General features: G+C 35.8%; 1 pseudogene; it reads right to left on the bottom strand.

Annotated features, from left to right (window-relative positions):
* Nucleotides 1-12,854: 12,854 nt before the first annotated feature.
* Nucleotides 12,855-14,374, bottom strand: LOC150008807 (periphilin-1-like; annotated as a pseudogene).
* Nucleotides 14,375-16,612: the final 2,238 nt, after the last annotated feature.

A 16,612-nucleotide genomic window follows, 5' to 3' on the forward strand; every position in this document is an offset into this window, starting at 1 on the left:
ATTCATGGATCATAAACCTAAAGAGAAAGATTAAATTGTATATTAGAATACAAATGTACTCCCAGATGAAATAATACATTTCATGTAAATTCATTATTTATGGGGAAAAGGGTGGCAAGAAGGAAAATCGAGATTAAGCATGAAATTAGATTAAGAAAGTATTTAAATTTAAACTATCATACCTATGAGTCAAACACAACATTGAATCAAAAAAAAAAAAAATTCTACCTATTGCCATTACTATAAAATTATCCTTTCATGTAATAGTCTTTATTGTACTTTACCAGTTTTATCAGCAAAACCATTGAAAGAACAGCATTGCATAGTAGTTAAAAGAATAAAACTAGACGGACTGATCTACTTAATTAGTCTTTGCCTCAGTTTCCTCCCCTGTGCAAAGAGAATACAACTTTTATAGAAATAGACTCATATATGTAGATTGCTTAGAAAAATCCCTGACTTACAGGACGTTTTATATATATAAGTGCTTATGATCAGCATTAGATTACTATGCTTCTTGTTTCTTTAAGGTTACTTATAAATTTCTTTTTCTGTCTTCTGTCTTTTTGCCATTTAGATTATGATTTCTCTGCTTTCCCTCACATCCCGATTTATTTGCCTTTAGAAGCATGTCTGAGCCCATTTTTATGGGTATAAGTCCAAAACTAGGGCACACTATTTGTGTCTGGTGGAATATTTAAATAGCAAAATTAAGTAAAAAAATAGGTAGTAAGAATTATATTGAATTGCTTTGCATTTCATTTTTAAGATAGCTAAAGTTTAACACCTGCCATTATATCAGTCAAGGTTATGGCAGGAAACAGATGACACACTTAGATGGGGTAACTGTATAAAGAGACCTTTTCCAATGACATGGCAGTTATTTAAATATATCTATATATATATATATAAAGAAACCCAGAGATGGTTTGTTCTCAGGGCTACCATGAAGGAGGTAAACCATTACTAGTCTCAGGACTTCACTACAATCATCTGCCTGTGCTTCCCATTAGCTAAACCAAACCAGAAGCCAGAAGGTGCAGGGCAGAGTACAGAAGAATAGAACATGCATCTGGAGGAGTAATGGAAAAATATCCAGCACAAAATAGATTATAAACTTCAAACATCATTACCTATTACTGTTACAGAAACAGGGGAGTCCAAAAATCCCCGGAGTTTGTGGCTGGGGGATGGGGAGAAGGAAGCAGCTTTCAGAATGCCTCCACATGCCTGAGGCTGATGGCTGGTGTCTTTCATTATGTAAAATTGCTTGGATGCTTCCAAGGCCTCGGGTGGATGGGAGGAGTCTTGAACCGGGTGGTGGTATGGAAAGCACACAGAGCCTATGTGGGGTTCTGTGAATGGTCAGAACTGTTGGCAACACCCACTGCATCAGAGGACGCAGTCAGGGATATATAGGCAGCTGCGAACACTTTAGGGGGGGCACGATCTGGGGCTGTCTCCCTCGCTGGTGGGTGTTCGCAGAGGTGCTCTGGAGAAGGAGAGGAGATCCACACGGTTTACAGAAAGAAGACAGTTTGCAAGGAGGCTGAGAATCCAGGTGGTCCTGCATTGAGAGCTGGAGAGCACCACAGCACAGAAAGGACCTCCCCAATCAGATTGAGTGATTGGCAGCTGCTGGTAAAGCTGAACATGCCTAGGAAGTAGGGAAACGGTGTTTCTGACCTCCCTAAAACTCGCTAGGTTTGGTAGAGGGGAGGCAAGGATATGTGTAACTGTTAAATAAACAATTTTCTTTTCACTCAACTATAATATTCAGAGTTGTAATTCTGGCGGCGGGCAATCGGACCCCTAACTAAAGAGCCCGTGGGTTTGTTTTCAAGTGGAACAGCCCAGGGGTTCTGTAACAATTTGGCGACTCTGGTGGGACTCTGTAACATTACTATTGGTTATGGCAAGGTCTGCTTCTAATAATCTATAACCATTAGAATGTAAAGCAAATGTATTTTTAAGTCAGTAGTTATATTGAGCTATGTATAGAAATGTCATCGAGAGTGGGCCTAACTTTAATATAAAATACAAGTTATTCCCAAAGAGGATTAATATATTCAGGAGTTGTTGTTTTTTTTAACATCTGTTGGTAACAGGGGTAGATATTTGGACCATCTGTTCAACATGCAAGTTTTACAACATCCTGCACATGAGCCTTTCCCAGATAGGATGGTTTGGGTAGAAAATGTCAAATTGCTGTAAAAGTTCCTTCATGCTTACACTCCATATCTGGCTTATTTTAGGAGAACTTACCTTGAGAGTAACAGTGCTTAACTGGTTTGTGAAACACTATTTGAATAGTTACAATTGCCTTTGACTAAAAGAAACAGTAACCAAATAATCTCAAGTTTCCAAAAAGAAAATATGATTGTCTTCAGAAAAGTTTCCCAAAGAGGCATTGAAATTAAACCCTCTGTAGGGTTAAAAAAAAAAAAAAAGAAAGAAAGAAAATAACACTTTAAATGACTCCCTCTCCCCACCAAAAATACTCAAAGTAGAGAATCTAAAAATGTTATCAATTTCACAAAATTTTAGTCTTCTTATAAGAATATTCTTCATCAAATATTAGTTAAGTCCAAAACCTGAAACTATCAACAAGGAATTGTTGCTCTTGTTATTGTTGTCGTTTAACATACAGTAAAATCCAGTCAACCTTCACATGACTACTAATAGTAGTAGTAGTATATTTTTTGTTGCTCCCTGGTTTTATTTATTTTTTAATCTTTATTTTATGTGCAATAGTACCCATTCAAGCCTTCAAATGACTAGAGCTTCAGCTGATATCTCACTGTAATCAGAGGTCAAACCCTAAATGAGAACTATTCAACCTCAGCTGCATGCAATCAACTCCAGAACCATGAGAGTTGATAAGAAATTATTTAACAGTAAGTTTTAGAGTGGCTGTTACCAGCAACAGATACCCAGCATACTTGCCAAATTATACAATGAACATTTATCCATTTCACTATATGCAAATTTTACCTCAATAAAAATAAGATTATAAAAAATATATATTGTATTAGAATTAGGTTTAGTGACATAAAATTTTTAACAAGTTTAAACCTAGACAATTTAGGGTCATTTTGGCAGTGTCACATTCATAAGAAACCAAGACTCCCTTTCATTGTCTTGTCAGGCCTCACCTTACTTCAGGTTGTTCGGTAGGTCATGTAGCATCAAATTATTGGGGAGGCACTATTGTCACTATGTGCTATTGATTTCCATCTTCAAAGGACCTCTGTTAATCAAGTCTCCTTTTCATCTCTTCTGCCATTCACCTGAGTCAGGATGCCATTATCTTTGTCCTAGATTAATACAATAACTTCTTATCTTCCAGTCTCCTGATCTGTCTTGCTCTAATCCCATCTTTTACATAACTGCTAGAGTAACTTTTTCAAACTTAAGTCTCCTGATCATTTAACCCTTCCTCAGACCCCACCCACCCACTTGTTTAAGACTCCAATATATCCCTACTGCTAACAATAGTATCCAAATTCAGAGTAGGAACTAATCAGATTGCTGGAACATAAAGTTTGAGTATACGGTTTATATTTTATCTATTGTGTTTTTTAATAGTGAGTTATTTTATCTGCCATTATAAAAGTTAAACTATAAATATCAGTTATAAATTTAAATTGCAAAACTTTTAGACAAAATATATTGGAAACTGGGTTACATTATCCATTTTGGGATCCTACACTTACATATTTTTTAAAACCAACAATTTGACTATTTTACCAGGTGGCATGGGGGAAACAGGAAATATAAAAACCATGTCACTTTTGGAAATAGTTAAAAGACTAAACAATGTTAGTTTATAAAAGAAAAGTATGGGTGATGGAGTACCATTAATTTCTCTTAAGGATGAAGACTAAACATATGTTTTTAAGAACTCAGCTCCCCTTTGGTTTGTACTTCTCTATTCAGAGGATATGCATATATAGCCTATAAACCAACACTATCACATTTTAAGATGCTGAATTCTGTGATATGGCTCCAAGCAACTTTAGGGAGAAAAATTGGTCAGGAGAAATATTTGATCAATATGACATTATATAAAAGTATGACAAAATCTAAACAATAGTCTATTTAAAATTGAAAATAAATAAAATGGGTTTTACACCTATCTCTCTCAACAGAATTCTTTGCATGTTTTGGCCTTGAGTTCAAATAATGAGAATATCTTTAATGAAAAGGATACTTTAAATTTGAAAGAACACAAATTTTTCAGCACAAAATTATTAAATAATATAGTGGTCTTTAATTGTTCTTTTCATAATTTAAAACAAGCATAAATCAAAGTCTTTAGGCTATTTCTGAAGGAGCAAAAGAATCATGAAGAATTAAACATTGAATGTGAACGTAAATATTCAGATTGGCTGTGGAAATTTAAGAAGGTTCATGGTATAAAATATTTGGGTATCTGCATAAAAAAAGTCTGCTAAAAAATTCATTGATGAATATTCTAAGGTAATATCTCATGAAAACCTTAGTCCTGAACCTGATGAAACAGCTCTGTGTAGGTGCTGTGTCCTAGAAGAACATTAACCATGGCTGAGGAAAGACAGTCACAGGTTTTAAGGACACTAAGCACTGGTTGGCTGCTCTTAGTGTACTATGCCATAGGATAAACTTGGCAGTAATTAGAAAAATCCAATGTTCCCAGTATATGAAGGATATGTACATTTTGTCTATGCATGGCTGATCAAATAAGGAAGCCTGAATAGCCAGAGAAGTGATTGAATGACCTACTAGCTGAATGACCACTTCATACCAGGTACATGAAGTCATTACAGGCAATCTGTACTAAAAGAAAATGGTAAAATTTATTCTTCTCTAACAATTGCTTTCTACATCCTCTCCTGGACTTCTTGTAAAGAGTAATGTTTGCAGTATTTGTTCTCCCATCTCACATACACACATACAGTGTAACATCAGTGTTAAGTACATGTGGCCATGAAAGTTTACTCTGTAAATAAAAGTACAAACTTGTTTTAACTGTGAGCTAGCTGCCACAGAGATCCTAGAATCCAAGAAGGCCTGAATGAGTTCAGGCTTAATCATGCCATTAACATCATGAATAACTTTATGTGTGGATATGTGTTTCCAAGTCTCTTGAGTACCTAGGAAAGGATTGCTGAATCATGTGGTAATTCTGTTTAACCATTTGAGGAACTGCCAGATTGTTTTTCATAGTGGCTGCACTATTTCACATTCTCACCAGCAGTATCTAAAGGCTCTAATTTCTCTATATCCTCACTAACACTTGTTATCTTTTTTATTACAGATATCCAAACAGGTATGAAGTGGTTTTGATTTGAATTTCCCTAATGGCTAATGATATTCATCATATTTCCATGTGCTCATTAGACAATTGTTTATCTCTTTTGAAGAAATGTCTATTCAGATCCTTTGCACATTTTTAATTGTGTTGTCTTTTTATTTTTGAGTTGCAAATGTGTTAAAAAGAAAACAGCAGGCCCCCAAAATGTAGTCACTTTGGCTAAAGTCCATGATATTAAATGTAGATGTTATACCTGACCCAATTAGTGTGTCAAACACTCCCAGAAATATAATCTCTATCAACCAACCTGGAATTTTATGGGCAATATCAATGAAGGAATCTGTCACATGGGCCCTGTCCATCCCCACCTCCTCATAGACAGAGGAGGCAATCAGAATTTTAAAAAACACCCTGTATATTCCTTTCCCCCCCAAAAAGACATCCTGATTTAAAAATACTTCTTAAAAAAATTTTCTTAATAGCTCCCTTGCCCCACCCTTTTTATTGTATAAATCTTTTATTTTGTACAACTCTTGGAGCTCCTTTCTATATGCATCATTTAATATAGTCAGTTCAATCTTCAAGTTTACTCAATTGACTTGTTCTTTAACAAATAGTTTTTATATGCTAGATACAAATCTCTTTTTAGATGTATGATTTACAAAATTTTATCACAATTTGTGGGTTGTCTTTTCACTTTCTCAATAGTATGCTTTGAAGAGCTATGTTTATAATTTTGATGAAGTCTCTTGGGTCTATTTTTTCTTTGGTTGTATATGCTTTTGTTGTATCTAAGAAACCATTGCCTAAATCCATGTCAGAAAGATTTATTCCTGTTTTCTCCTAAGGCTTTTGTAGTTTTAGGTCTTATATTTAAGTTTTTGATCCATTTGAGTTAATATTACTATATGGTATGATATAGTGTTCCAACTTCATTCTTTTGCATATTGATATCTAATTGTTCCAGAAACATTTGTTGGAAATCTTTTCTGTTGTTGAATTATTTTATCACCCTTATCAAAAAGCAATTTACCACAAATGTGGGGGTTTATTCATAGTTTCTCAATTCTGTGTCATTGACCTATATGTCTATCCCTACGCAAGTACCACACTGTCTTGATTACTGCTGCTCAGTAGTAATTTTTGAAATTGAGAAATGTGAGTCTTTTTCAATATTGTTTTTCTATTCCAGGTCCAAGGTAGAATTGCCATACAAATTTTAGGATCACCTTATCAATTTCTGCAATAACCAATTAGAATTTCAATAGGGATTGTACTGACTCTGTAGATCAATTTGGGGAGCATTGCTACCTTAACAATATTACGTATTCTTATCCATGAGAATAGAATGTCTTTCCATTTATTTTGCCTTCTTTAATCTCTTTCAACAATGTTTTGTAATTTTCAAAGTATTTTTTACATTGCCTTTGTTAAATTTATTCATTCTTTTTGATGCTATTATAAGTGGATTTTTTCTTAATTTATTTCCTTTTCTGTTTGCTAATTGTTACTGCAAACCGATTTTTGAATATAGACCTTACATAATGCAACCTTGTTAAACTTTTTATTAGATTGACTAGTTTGCTAGTGGATTCCTTAGCATTTTTATATAGGCAACATCATGTCTTCTGAAAATACAGTTTTACATGATAAAGAAATCAATTCATTTGGTTTTATAGAAAATATAAGCATAAATAAAGAGTACAATATTTAGTTTAAACAGTAATTCTCAAAATGTATTTTGTGGAATACAGATTCCTGGATGTATCACCTCCTAAAAACCTTTTGTTATGAAATAAGTTTGAGAAACATTGCACTAAGCAGAGTTAAAGGCTTGCATACTGTAAGACACCTCAGCCTTGTTATTGGGGTCCTATGCATTGCAAATCTCCCTGAATACCAGTAGGATATATAGTTGTTCTTAAATTTGATCAGAGAAATCTTTATAACACTATCTCCTAGAATCTTATGCAAAAAACATTTTGGGAAATTCTAATTGAAGGTATTTATTAAGCACTTGTTATGACCAGGCACTTTTACTAGGAGTTCTGAATGAACAAAGAACTTCAAGAGAGGAATACATACCAAATTAATCATGATAATGAATGATTCTGATTATGAATCAGATGTTCAAAAGAATATAGCATTACTTATCAAGATCAAAAGGGTTCATGGGGAATAGTTTTTACTGAAATAAAAATCTAGTACTCAGCTTGAACCTAAAGATTTATGTGGACCATCGAAACAAAAAATATTTATACACTGAAGAGATATGTTTCAGTTGATGAAATGGCTCCAGCAAGCTGTCTGGATGCTTGGCAGTTCATTTGCCACCTGGCTTAGACCCAAAATTTAAAAGGGTAAAAAAAAAGTTTTAACATTAATCCCCAGTGTATTTTTTAAGCTCCAATTAAAACAAAGTTAGAAAAGTACACTTTAAAAATATTTCTGAGAACTAGACAATGTTAAAATTATCTAGCAATGTTAACACTAGCAAGCCTTTGGATAGGTAACCTGCATTAGGGAATACCAAGATTTAGACTACAACCTTAAAGAATACGAGGTAATTTGGCCAAAAAGCACCAAAAAAGTATAATTCACTCAGACATATTGTTGAGATAAGATAAATAAGGGAACCCTACCATCACCTTTGCTCTTCCTAGAAATTTTTCCTAGTGAATAACTTGTACCCCCTTCTCGAGATTAATTACCTTTGAAAAATCCTTGGGTTTTACATCCTCAAGAAACACCCCTCCCCATACACACACACACACACACACACACACACACACACACACACACACACACTTTAAATTTTTGAACGAGAGGAGGGAGAGATGGGAGGCAATTTCACAAACTATAGGGGAACTTGAAAACTGTCCAATGAGGCAAGCTGGCTCCTGAATTAAGGGTTGACAGAGGAAATGTGCAGAGGAAATGAAAGGAATTCCCCTATTGATAGCAATAAGAAAGTTCCCCCACCTCTTTTGGTGTCCCCAGCAAAAAAGCTATTTCCCTAGCTGACCCCCCACCTTCTCCCTTCGTGCTCTCACAGGATTGTTTCCATGCACCCTTTAGAATCTTAGGAGAGGCTGGGATGGCAGACCTGGCCTGGGCCGCGAGTAATGGAGTCTTCTTCCAACAACCAGAGCTATGGAACCCTAAAAAAGGAGACTCATTGCTCCCATGGGTGTTTGTGGTTCCCCAGGTTGCCATGGAAAGGTGACTGTGGTGATAACCTTAACTCTAGGGTCCTCAGAAGCAAGATCTAGTTTTCACTCACCGAAGCACCCGGGGTCTCTGGGGACCGAGACTGGTTGCTAAGGACGCTATAGGAGCCGCACCTGGAGCCGGAAGGTCGTCTGCTGACCAGCGTTAGCCAATCAGGACCTGTTAGTTCAATTTCACCTTCCTTTCCCAGTCTTCACTGCATTTGCCTTCAGTTTCGACCGTATAGGTACAATGAAGTATGAAAGATCTTTATGAGCTTTAAAATATAATCATAAAGCACATATTAATGATTCGGTTTTAATACTGTACATACGTTAGCTAACCGGCCAGTAGCTGAAGCGAGAATTGGTGTGACAGTGATTCAGTGTCCTCTCCATGTCTAAATACCTCCTTCAAAGCCTCGGCGCCCCCAAACACACAAAAAAACTAAATTAAAAAATCAAAATAAAAACAGCGTACTTTCTATACAAAAGTAGCTATATCTTTAAACCAAATTGCTGTTCGAAGTCTCCTTCTACATAGAAAATCTGAACCTGATGGTGGATAAACAAAGCATCCAGGGTGTTCTGTATGTACTAACCACAAGGGGGCAAATTTCAACAACGACAACAAAAAAATGCCCATTTTTGAAGATAGTACCCAATAAAATTTTCTAATTCAAATCCTTATAAAATTCTCATGTCTACCAATGAGTGAGCAACTTCAAATATTCCACAAATTTTCACAAGTGTTTTACTATATAGAAGAGCAATTCTGATTAAATTTAAGGTTAATGTAGAGCGATTGTCCTTGTGAAATAAATTGCCTTAATGTTAAGAATTTCAAAAGAGAATTTGATGTAAATGTCAAATACATGAATCTGGAACTGTTTTTGTTCACAATAAGCAATAGATAAGTCCTGTGACTTTTTAACACATTTTTATATTCAAAAACATATTAATCCAAACCCACAGAATACACAAAACCAAGAGGACACTCTAACCTATGGACAGGGTGATTGTGATGTGTTAAAGTAAGTTCATCAGTTATAACGAATGCACCACTTTGGGTAGAGATGTTGCTAATGGAGGGAGGCTATGCATGAGTGGGGGAAGGGAACATATGGGAAATTGCTGTACCTCTCTCTAATTTCGGTGTGTGTGTGAACTCAAAATTGTGCTAAAAAAAAAAAAAAACTGGAAAGAATAAATTAGTTCATTGTTTAAAGTAATGGAGTTTAAAAAACAGAAATTGCAGTATCTAATCCCAGGCTTCTCTGAAATATATGTCTCCTAAAAGATCAGTAAGATGAGGGTAGGGACAGAAATAAAACTAAGACTATAAAAGAGTGAATGAAAATATAAATAATATTGAAAAGAATTAGTAGGAAAAATAAATGACCCCCCCCCCAAAAAAAGACGAGATAATGGATCAAGAAAGCTTATATTCCAGATAAAATCAATATGGAAAAACTGCTACATTTAAAAATACCTTGGTGGGTTTTATTTAAAACTTACTTCAAGAGATCTAGGGAAAATATTAAAAGCATAAAAAACACAAACTGCTAAACAGTTTACTCACAAAGAATAAAGAGCAGTTTAACTAAAAAAGTCTTCTCCAAAATATAAAAACCAGTTGTTCTACAGAGCATTTATTGAACAAGGAAAGACAATTACAGGACATGTTTATATAAGGAAGAATTCACAATTCTTCTCCTACTCCTGCTACATTTTAAGATCAAACCAATCAAAGGGTAGATCACTTAGACGTTCATCACAATTAAGAACTCTGAAGTGTAAATGTTTTGAATGAAAAGAACTAATAATATTGAGCCCTGAAACAAGATATAGCTAAACAATTAATTTTCCCTTGGCCACAAAATGAAGTGGCAGACACATTTTTGAAAGAAATGATATGTATGTAAGTTTTATAATCCAAGTTAAAATAATAAAGTGTGAAAAGGGAGTAGGGACATTTCTCAAGTTTCATAAGCAAGTGTAAAATAAAGATGTTTCCCTATTGTGGAGAGGGAGAAATTCATTTAGAGCCTCAACTCAAACTATACACTAAATGATGGATCTCAACAAATGGAAATATATAAGATGTCTTTGGTAGAGAATAATTAGTGGTACAAATATAGATATCAGCAAATAGAATACCAGTAATCCTTGAAGGAGTTGTGAAATATACTTCATAGAAAAAAAAAAAAAAAAAAAAACCTCTTAGGTTACTGTATACATTTTATGTAACTACACTTCAAATCCCAGTGTGTGTGTGTGTGTGTGTGTGTGTGTGTGTGTGTGTGTGTATGTTTTAGGAGAGTCAGAGTAAAGAATGAAATGGTTTTAAAGTTTATTTGGAAGAATAAATGGCACATTATATTCCCCCCCAACCCCTCCCCAAATCACGAAGAAAAGCACATGTAGAGGGTTTGGATTACTACATATTAAAAATTCCCGTGAAAAGTTTTATTGGTCTATATTTGTATTTTAAAAATATGGTACTTTATATATCTTCAAATTCCATCCTTGAAAATGGTATATTGTTGAATTACAGTGCCTAATATGCTGACTTGTACATTGTAGGTGTTTAATAAATATTGCTGTGTAAATTCTTAAATAAAAATGTGGATGATTTTTATTTTATCCTGTGAGCTGAACTGATTCAGTGTCAACATTTCTGAGTAAAATAGTAATATAAATAAATGACCTTCTTGTTATCTACTTTTGCTTAGCAGGTCAAATCATTCTGTGCCAACTCTTGAAAACTGTCAGAATAGCCTGCTGTTCATCACTTGTATTTCAACTCAAGTTTAATGGAAAGAAAACTAATCCTTCAAATTTCTTTGCTAAGTAAACGAATTTAATCCATATTATTCTATTAAAATTGTGAAAATTTTTCTCATTGTTAAATTTTAGTGTTTCCTCTATTCTCTGCCCACTAATCATTATACGATAGTTTAATTGTGGTGATTTTAATGTATGAACACAAATTGCTTGATAACCCTCCCTTCAAAAGATGAGTCAAAACCCTTCTTGTGGGGTTGGAATTAATGACTTACTACTTCTAGAGAACAGAATGTTTCAGAAGTGATGAAGCACAATTACGTAAATCATAAAAGGCCTCCTTTCTCTCTCTCTCTCTCTCTCTCTCTCTCTCTCTCTCTCTCTCTCTCTCTCTCTCTCTCTCTCATCATTTGCTTGGGGCAGAAGGCAGATGTCATGAGGATACTATTGGAGAGTGTTATTTGATAAAGAATTGATACCAGACAGCAAACAAGCAAGAAAAGGAGGCATTCCCAACCCCCCTCAATTAGCTGAGTGGGATATCTTGAAGTATGTCCTACAGACCCAGTCTAACCCAATGGAATCTCGACTGCAACTTTATGAGAGACCCTGAGCCAGAGCCATTCATCTGAGCCACTTCCAAAATCTTGAACTACAGAAACTATGAGATAATAACTGTGGTTTTAAATTGATTAAGTTGGAGGTAATTTGTTGTACTATGACAGATGACTACAAATATTTAATACAAATATTAAACTGTTATTCTAATAAAATGCATATTGGCCACCTGTTAGAAAAATTTCCTAGGCCCAGAGACCAAAGAAAGAGGCTGACAACCCCCTCATTACCTCAAGAGTTTATTGAAGGAATTTACAGCAGAGGGGTGTCTTGGGCATGGATATCCTCAAGATGATGTGGATATGCTCCTCCCCACCACATGGCAAAGCACTATGGGGTTATATAGAATAGGATGGGATGGATAGGGGTATGGGAATGCAACCCATCCCAAGCAAGGGGCAAATGCCTTACTTCCGTACCCGTGGTGGGGCAAGAAACTGTTCTAGGAATCAACATGGCTGAGGCATAGAAGAGAGGTTAGACAGTCTCTAAAGGGACTTACATGAAGCAATTTCTCCTCTGGCCTGGATCTAACATTTTCACACAATATTATTAACTATAAAATGCAAAAATACAATAAATGTTTAAGTGGAATGATCTCTAAAAGTTACACTAGTGTAACCAAACAAATGATCACATACTGTGGAAGACTACAGAACATGAAAAAGTATGGAAAATTGTTATCAGGACTTGAAAAATTATTTGACTCATCATTTTAAGGGGAGTGCGAGGGATAAATTAAGTATGGATTAGGTGGCTTTATGTGTGGATAAAAAATTCTAATTAAATACCATAAGACTATTTTTGATGTTTATTTGATATTGGAAAGGTGATAAACTATCATAAAGTACTTCTCTTCATCACTAAAATTCATATATGAAGGACTCATACAATCCAGGGGGGGGAAATCTAGACACATTATTTTTGTCTGAGCAAGTAAATTTCTAAAAAGGCTCTCCAAAGTCTTGACAAGAGGTGTCACACTCTGCAAGGAAATGCTTGAGTTCAACACATTACCCACCTGTTTCATGTACATTCTGTCTTAACGCAAACTGTATAGACTTTTCTAATGAAGGATTTTTTTAAATCAGAATTTTCACAATTATCCTGAAAGTTTCACAGTCTTTTGGTAAACCTGTTCAATCTTTTTTTTTTCATGCGATTGCTTTAGAGCAGTGACTTTCAACTGGTATACTGCGGTAGGCACACTGGTGTGATACAAGAATTTTTAAAACATTCAATACCTGACTATTTAGTCAGGGACACTGACTTCTTTTCCCTTAAATTGCCCAATTTAAAACAATGACAAAAGCCAGCATAATAATAGATATCCAGTGTGAACGAATCAAAATTATACCTAATTATATTTATTTTTGTCAGATCATCAAAAAAATTTTTTTTTCGTGTGCCACAGAATTTTAGTAATTAGTTTATATGTACAATGAGATGAAAAAAGTTGAAAATCACTGCTTTAGAGCAACTGTTGAGCTGACTGTCTTCAAATACTTCTATGCCATCTATGGCATGTGGCTCAGGTTCTTCTAGCTGGTCAATGAACAATAATGCTGTGGATTCTGCCTCATACTCAGAAATTTCAGGTAAGTTCCATGCATCTGCCTTCTGTATCTTTTCAATAGCCCACTTTCTCATGACCTCAGCAAGTTCCTCTTCAGTTAGCCTACTCGGTTTATCTAACACCTTTGATGGAAGAACTGTTGAAGAACTTGAGGGTGCTAAGTGTCGCTGGTTCGATTTTCAGTCAGGGCACATAACTAGGTTTTACCTCAGATCCACAGTTGGGGGCGCGAGTGAGAGGCAACCACACAGTGATGTTTCTCTCCCTCTCTTACTCCTTTCCCCTCTCTCTAAAAATAAATAAACAGACAAATAAATAAATAAATTATTTTTTTAGAAAAAGAACTTTGAGCGTGAAGTGTCTCTTGACATTTTGAAGACTGAACAGGTCTCTCTTTACTTCTATGTTGAGACTAAAGGGAAGAGTAAGTACTGCTTCTTTCTGGAGTATAGCTTCTACTACTGACACTGGAGCCATATCTGCCTACAGGTAAGTTTCTGAAAAAACAAGTTTCTCTTTTATGAGGAGACCAGTCTCTCACTTAATGGCAGGTTTAGAAAATTTTTCATCTAAAGCCATCTTTCATGTCACTGCATTCAGGCTGATAACTTCCAGAATGATCATCTCTTGTCCATTTATAGCCAGATTCATCACCTCTGTGAGGTGGACCACTTCTTCTATCATGAGAAAAACTGCAGCCGTTATCCTAGTCTTGATGATCAACATGACTGTAATACTTACTGTAGTTTCCTTCACCGGGTCTACTAGCAGTGGAGGTTTCTGTGGCACAATATCAACTTCTCTATGGTAGCCATCACGGGGGGGATTTCAAGGAGATACTAATTTCCTTGGAAGCCTTTCATAGTCATATCATGCCTCAGACCACATTTCATCTCTTCTATAAGCCACCACCCTGGGCCAAGGGGAGACCCTGTAAATGTGGTAGTTGGATCATTGCCATTCTCCAGGGAGGCTAATATGTGCCATTTTCTGACATTGTGTTATGTTTGTTTTAATAAATCAACAGGCAACAAATGCTGGCAAGGGTGTGGAGAAAGGGGAATTCTTTTGCCCTCTTGGTGGGAATGCAGATTGGTGCAGCCATTGTGGAAAGCAGTATGGAGAAGCCTCAGGAAATTAAACATGGAACTGCCTTATGACTCAGCAATTCCACTTCTGGGAATTTATCCGAAGGACCCCAAAACACTAATTTGAAAGGACATAAGCACCCTTATGTTCATTGCAACGTTAATTACAATCGCCAGTATATGGAAAAAGTTGTTATATTTTATACCATTCCAGAATGAGTGAGAGCTACTTTCTTATCATCTTGAATGCCAATGTATGCTTACCTTTCAAACATTGTCATTTTATTATTTAAATGTGCCTTTCTTTAATTACTAGAGGGCAAGCATTTGTTCATATAACTATTATCCATTTGTGTTTCATTTCTATGACTTGCCTCTTCATGTCCTTTGCTCACATTTCTACTGATTTTCCTTTATTGTTAAGAGCTCTGTTTTACAATAAAGTGACACATTGTCTAAATCGTGTTTAAATATATTTACCAGTTTGTGACTCATTTTACTACTTTTATCAAAATGTTTTTCCTTTTTTGTTTACCGTGTAGAAATTTAAATTTTCTACGGTCAAATTGGTTAGTCTTTCTTTACATGGCTTTTGATGTTACTGTCACTTTTAAAAAGCTTTTTGATCTATTTGAAAAATATTCACCTATTATTTTCTTCAAACATTCAATGTTTTTTAAAAAGGAAAACCTACAATATATTATAGCTGGAATTTATTTGGGAATAAGCTATGAGGTGGAGCTATTTTTGTTTCTCCCCTCAGCTGGCCACCAGTTGTCCTCCTTTTAGTAATTCATCATTTCTCCACTGATATGGATGTAAAATTGTAAGATGCCATTGCTTTTATATTAAAATCACACACACACACACACACACACACACTTTTTCTGAGTCAATCCCATTTTTGAGCCAATTCCATCCTTGAGTCAATATTCCTAACAGAGAAATATTTTTTATTGCCATGTCCTATAATTAATTTAATATTGGTTACCCAGTAATTTGGTATTAGTACTCACGTAATATTGGATACACTTTTTAAGGGAGAAATTACATACATTTGTCCAAGCTCCATCACAACCCAATTTAAGAATGTCAATCCACTCAAGATGAAAATAAAGGTTCGCTTTTAGAAGACTGAGAATAGTCCGTCAGGGTTCTTTTTTGAAAACTCTCGGAATGCTGGGCTCCAGTGGAGAAGAAGCGGCACAGTAAGAATCTATGGCACGCTCAATCAGATCTAGGGAGAGAGTCTCTACGCAAAGAACCCATGGAGCTAATGAAAACAGGTAGTAGGCTCATTTTAATTTCCCAACTGTTTCAGTTTTTAAAGGTATGAATACTGAGTGATTTAGATGCACCAGAAAACACCTACAGAAAACGATTTGTAGTTGTTTTGTGGCCTTAGAAAAGCAAAATGCTTAATTGCTAAGCTTATATGCATGAGGGGAGGGCGGGGTGTCGGGGAACGGAGAAGAGAAGGAGAAGGGAAGAGGGCAGGTTTCTTCCCCCGACGTTCTTTTTTAATGCTGCTTAAGCGGTCCATAGTACCTTTGCGTTCACTGGGCCTAACCTTTCTCAATAGATTATACCCAAAACACCAACTGCGGGAGGCAAACCTAGATGTAATGTTAAGATCATTCCGCACCTCGAGCCTCTGAATAACTCCCCATGTGGCAGGTGAGACACTAGGCTAGTGAGGAAAGAAGAGACCGAGATCTGCGGGACTTTGTACGCAGCGGCACATTTCTGGCTGAGATCTCAGAGTCAGATCCAGCGACACGTTTTATCTCATTATGAAGCATCTTTATTCGACCTCCTCTCATCCAGTGCGCATCTCCTATCCCTATTTCCTTGGCATTTCTTCGATATTGTGTTCCACTAACTCTATAGTTATTTTACAACCGTCTCCTCCCTAAAGGCAACAGTTTAAGAGTTGTATCCATAATCTTGGCTCGTCTCCCTAGCAACCGCGTCTCTAATGACCGCCGGAAGGGGCTCCAATCACGTGCTCCATAAACTTCCGGATTGCAACGTGACT

The sequence above is a fragment of the Furipterus horrens genome, unplaced genomic scaffold, assembly GCF_987537825.1.
Source record: "Furipterus horrens unplaced genomic scaffold, mFurHor1.1.pri manual_scaffold_5, whole genome shotgun sequence".
Lineage (NCBI taxonomy): Eukaryota > Metazoa > Chordata > Mammalia > Chiroptera > Furipteridae > Furipterus > Furipterus horrens.